The sequence below is a fragment of the Montipora foliosa genome, chromosome 2 (genome assembly GCF_036669935.1).
Source record: "Montipora foliosa isolate CH-2021 chromosome 2, ASM3666993v2, whole genome shotgun sequence".
Classification (NCBI taxonomy): domain Eukaryota; kingdom Metazoa; phylum Cnidaria; class Anthozoa; order Scleractinia; family Acroporidae; genus Montipora; species Montipora foliosa.
Genome location: NC_090870.1, coordinates 45160314 through 45166149, shown reverse-complemented (window position 1 = coordinate 45166149; position 5836 = coordinate 45160314). Strand labels below are relative to the sequence as shown.

The window sequence follows — 5836 nt, the reverse complement described above, 5'->3', positions numbered from 1 at the left end:
CTCGAAGGAACTCGATCCCTTTATAAGCAGCAAGGAAGCCGCTGATGAATTTTGCACAAAAACCTCGGCCCCTAACACCGGAAAGCCAGACTTGGAAAGTTTTTTTAGCGGAAGGCTCACTAAGGAAGAGATTCTAGAGCTTGCCCTCCCGCAGGTCGCCAGATAGGTGCAAACAAGCTGATTCATTTCCGAAAAGAGTAAGATCTAGAAGGTGCAGTCAAATTTTGTTTCTTGTATTGTGCGAAAATTTATTCAAAACTTTTCCCTCACTCCCAAATAAGAACTTGCTGTGTCTTGCAATTCTACAGTGAATTGCTATTAGGCCAATACGAGAATCAACATCAAAGAGGCACTCCCAGGGGTTTGGGGGAAGAAGAGAACATGGCTTCTTTGAACTGGGGAAAAGAGTAACAATATCAAAATATTTTAGGGAACAAGGGAAGAAAACCAATATTTAAATTTTAGGGATAAAAAAGCTGGGAATAAGTTTGAAAGTAATTTGGGGAACAAGGAAACACAAGCAAATATTTAAAGGGAACAAAGACCCCTCTCCCCAAGGAGGGCCTCATTAAATGTTCTGCCTCTTTAACAGCTCCAACAATTTTTGAATGACCGACACGAAAAGAAGACTCTCTTAGAGAAATAAATTATTTATAATAACACTTTAGCATGCGAAACAATGCTCAGATGCTTACGAGCACCCTCGTGCCCGTGTTTGTGAAAAAGCACCATGAGGTATTCCTTGCAGCTGCTTTAGGCATTGTTTCATCTTTCAACATTGGGCAAAACCAAATCAACTCCATTCTCAGAGGGCACTGGGGAAAGAAGCTAAAAGGAAAAACTAGCCTTAATCCAATTCTCCCAAGGCAATCTTTAAAGAATAAGATTATTGAAGGAACACTTTTGAGTGCCAACCCTAAGTCTTTTAAAACAAGTGCAAACAATATAATAGTCTTTAAATTCACAAAATGTCTCATATTCAATTAGATTTGGCTGCAATATTCCTTAAAAATATGCAGAACTATTTACCATAAAATGTGGAACATTTCCTACCTATCTAAATATGCCACAAAAGGGCTCCAAAAAGCAACCAGTTAAGTTTTTAGATAAAGATAGTGTCTCTATGGAGATCTGACACAATACCTAAAAATTAAATAATTTGATGCGATGAAGACATTGAATGAACAAGCAATAAACAAACTGCAGCAATGTATTTTAGGTTCATAAAGTGGGGATGAAAAAAACAATTCCTCAACTGTTTCAATATGCATTTAAATTAATTTTCTAACAACAAGTCAAGGGACTGACTTTTCAGTGTCTATTCACTGGTATTGATTTATGTTTCCATAATAAGTTTGAAAGTCAATCTGGCAACCACAGTGCCCTATGAAACGGGAAATAACTCTATCAAACCCTTTCAACTAACATTTTACAAGGGACACCATTGTTGATGCCCTGCAAAGAACAAAGAATAAATTGAAAGGAGAGTTGGTCCGGAGTTTATCCACAATGGAAAGTTAGTGGCTGCATTCACCAATGTAGAGAATAAACACATCAAGTTTCTTCTCAAGCAACCAAGTGTTCAAGGAGCTATTCAATTTCCAAAGAACACTATGGTAATGTACCAGTACCTGGGTGAATTCGGGTACCTGGCCTGAAAATGAAACTTGTGGAGCCAAACAACTTGTTGAGCTTAGTACTTAAACTGGGTAGATAATTATGTCTACAAGTATTGTCTATTCAACCAACAGTTTCTCCTAATTTTGTGTACCATTCACTTGTTGGCCATAAATCGCTAATTCAAGTACAGATTCAAGTCCTTTCAAATCATCAAAGTTACTTTGCGCCACAAGGAACAAACGAAAAAATACAAGCACTGAAGAACAAACTGCTCAAGAATGCACGACTCCTTTTGAAACAGCAGAACAGGATCCTCGAGTCACTAAAAAAGTGCTGTTAGCAGAACGATCGCAAGTTGTAGTCATTGAAAAAAAACTCCACTCCAGATCTGATAGATGTTGGTCGTGCAAGACTCGTCAAGCAAGTGGAACACCCAACAGGATTGTTCGTTGTTTGGCACAGCAGATGAACGAAAAATTGTTCCCCTCACTATTAAACACCAATCTTGCCCAAATACAACAACAATTTTTTCGAATAAATTCGGCAGCAGGCAAGCTCATCACAAGCCATCGAAGTTGGCATAAAGCAGCATCGTGCTTCACCTGAAGTTCGATCATGGTGGACACAAACAAGGGGTGAAAGAACTTCCTCAGGTCAGACGACCAAATGTGATTGACCCAACACTCGTTAGAGCGGCTCAGTTATCGGACATCAAAGTGCTGAACAAACCAAGGGATTTCGTCGTAAAAATGTTCGCTCAGCAACGTCTTAGTTCAAAAGCGATCCTATTTGTTAATCACATGCTAGCCCAATCCATAAACTGGATGAAGAGGATTGGCAAATTGATTGTCAGAACAATACGTCATGTTCAAAGAAGCTACGGTCAAGAGAGTCACAAGGGAAGGCTGAGCGAATGTCCACTTATCTAACCAAACCTATGGAACGCCAACACTGTCTTATGTGAACCTCTTTCATTATATGCGGTGCATTTTACGTTATATGCGGTGCATTTTACGTTATATGCGGTGCATCTTACATTATATGCGGTGCCTTTCACATTATACGCAGTGCTTTTCTTATTATATGCGGTACTTTTGTCATTATATGTGGTACTTTTGTCATTATATGTGGTACTTTCGTAATGATATGCAGTGCTTTCGTCATTATATGCGGTGCTTTTGTCATTATATGCAGTGCTTTCGTCTTTATATGCGGTGCTTTCGTCGTTCTATGTGGTGGTTGTGTCATTATATGAAGTAGTTTTTACATTATATGCGGTACTTTGTTTGTCATCATTATATGAGGTGCTTTTGTCGTTATATGCGGTGCGTTCTTCATTATGAGGTGATGATTTCCCGGGGTCTGGGTAGGAGCTTGTAAAAAATCCACAATGCCATGGGCACCGATATCAAGGATCCGCCATTTTGTTTCCGTTCTTGCTTCTGTCGTGTTCTCTTGGAGACCTCGAAATGGACACAGTCTTAAAGAGACTGAAACTCGAAGATCTGACTGAGAAATTTCAAACTGAACACATTACTCCGGACATTGTTTGCAAGTTGTCGGTACACGAAATGGAAATGTTAGGAATAAATACTCGCAGTGATATGATGTCTTTGCGTATAGAATGCACCAAATTTGGGGGAGAAGCACCGAAGAAACTCGAGGGAACGTGTGGTGCCCCCATTTTCTTTATTCCACAGTCTATGCTTGGTGATTTGCTACAAGAGGGATTTACAATCAAGGAAATTACTGATTTTTCAATAAACTACAATGCAAAACGGCGACCTTTTCTTCTCGTTTTCCGCGAAGCCTCCAATCTAATACAATGTTAGATATATTACACAGCCTTCTTGCCGTAAAAGTACGGTGCAATTAGACTATTGACAGCACTTACGTACAATGCCATTCTATAAGTGCAGTGATGAACAACGAACATCATGTTGGAATGATTAAGGGACTTTCTACTCTTACAAATCCCTCCTTACCGGGAACGTGGCAGCTGTATCACGATTGGGATACCCGTTAGTTTGAAACAACCAGCCGAGACGAGTCCAGCAAGTAAAACAGTCAACAAAAGAACCATTTTATTGAAAAGTCTTCCTTGGATACATTCTATCTGAATTTTTACAGCATTTGAAAATGTTCAGCATAAATAATGCCCTCCAGTGTTTGTTGGGTTGTTTGTTCGTCATCGTTGTTTTGATCAGCAACCTCTAACAAAGACAACCAACTTTGCCTTGGTACGAGCGCTTCATAAAAGCTATTTAAAGCGTGTTAAACAATTTTCAGTGTCGCACAGATTTCGCCGCCTTCACAAAAGGAAGATGGTCAAAAGGTAAAGGAAGGGCTACTCTAGGGAAGGCCGGTCGAGGAAAAATGTTTTGCTAGATTGAATAAAATAATGTTTTGGTTGCCTTGCGTTTTTCCGCGCACCTTAACATTGTAGTTTATTGAAAAATCAGTAATTGCTTATAACGCCTCACACATTTAACTTGACATGGAATGGAGTGCTCCAGAGCATGAGTTATAATCATTGTACAGTCGTCGTGACTAACTATTTATGGGTATAAGTCAGCTTCTAATGGGATAAACGACTCTCACGATATAACAATGTCAGGGGACTCAGTGAACGAAAGTTACGGTAAGAAATAATAGAGAAAGATCTTTAAAGCCAGCTAAGCTACAGAATGAGAAGAAGCATTTTTTTAATTTATCGAAAATGTTTGGAATGCACTGAGGCAGATTTTGTTTTCAAGTCCAAAAAAAATTGGTGAAGAAATAAATTACGAGGTTCAGGTCAAGATCTTTGTTTTGTTGGTTTTAAATTCGGCGACTTTTTATCTATAATTAATCATTTGCCCCAAAGATGTTTCATGCGGTTACCGGTTCCGTGTTGTGTTGATCACTGCATTGAAAGGAACCTATTTTTATCATCTTACAATAGCTGTTATTACAGTTGAGCCCACAGTACAGCGGTATTAGTTGCAGAGCGCGCGAAAGCGAGGCTTTCGGGTCAACATTTCGAGGAGTACAAGAGCCTTGTGAGAAAAATTCGAGAAAAATAATAGTAATTATGAGTTCCTCTCCGGATTTTGCATTTTTTTCACAAGAAGAGAGGCTACAATTACTCAGCGGAAACTGCCCTCGTCATTTGACAAAGCCTAGGCTCAGAACGTGGCTTTCATACCGTGTAGGAACAGCAAAAGATGGCAGTGCTTCGAGTGACGCCAACAAACGTGGACTAATGCACAGGTGAGCAGTGGGATGTACGATCGTTTATTCTGCCCAATTTTCGTACAGGTATAACAGGTTTTTCTCTCTCAAACGTATTTAACGTGATCTTTTTGTAGAGTTGTGAGTTACATAAAAAATGGATGGGAAAACAATTTCACTGAAACTTGGAAACACTTAGCATCTGATGCGAAAATGACGTTGATGTTTCCTCGTCGAGCACGAGTTCTCCGAACACTCTACAGGAGTTTCCACCGGCTGCAAATTGGTGTTCCATCCAGAGGGCTGAATTTCCACCGTTCACAATTGAGAACATGATGAATTACTTTATTAAGAGAAAATCAGGTGATAATGAAGGCAATAAAGACTATAAGAATTTAAATAGTAAGGCTTTTGGACTATTCAGACATGGTCATGTACAAAATATCGAAGTTGCCACGAGTGAAAATGGAGACGTGATTCATATAAAAAGCGAATGTCTGCCAGAGATGAAAAAGAATTTGAAGTACAAGCTCAATGTTACCATGATCAATTCTGGAGAGCAAGCTGGTGAGATCACCTATGCCTGCTGCAGTCCATGCCCAGCAGGGAAAGGACCATTCGCCTCTTGTAAACACCTAGCTGCTTTATGCTTTGCCCTTGAGGAGTTGGTGAGATTGAAGCAGAGCAGGGATTTTGCTACCTGTACTGACAGGCTTCAAACTTGGAACCAGCCACGGAAAAGAAAATTGGAACCAAGATCTGTGTATGAAATTGACTTCAGTAAAAAGATCTATGGTAAAGAGAATGCAGGAGACAGGAAACTTCTTCATGACCCTAGACTACCTGTATACAGAGACACAGAGAAAGCAAACCAAAACATGCTCGATATAATCAGGGATGCTAACTTAGAATGTGGTTTTTTCAACATTCTATCACAAGACAAGCATCCATCAAAGGTATTAATGGAGACCACAACAACTACCACTAACATGATTTCACCACC

The 5836-nt window shown here is 39.6% G+C and overlaps 1 pseudogene; it reads left to right on the top strand.

Moving 5' to 3' along the window:
- The first annotated feature begins 4693 nt into the window (after positions 1-4693).
- The window catches only part of LOC137991733 (uncharacterized), a 1897-nt pseudogene continuing 754 nt past the window's right edge, over positions 4694-5836 (top strand).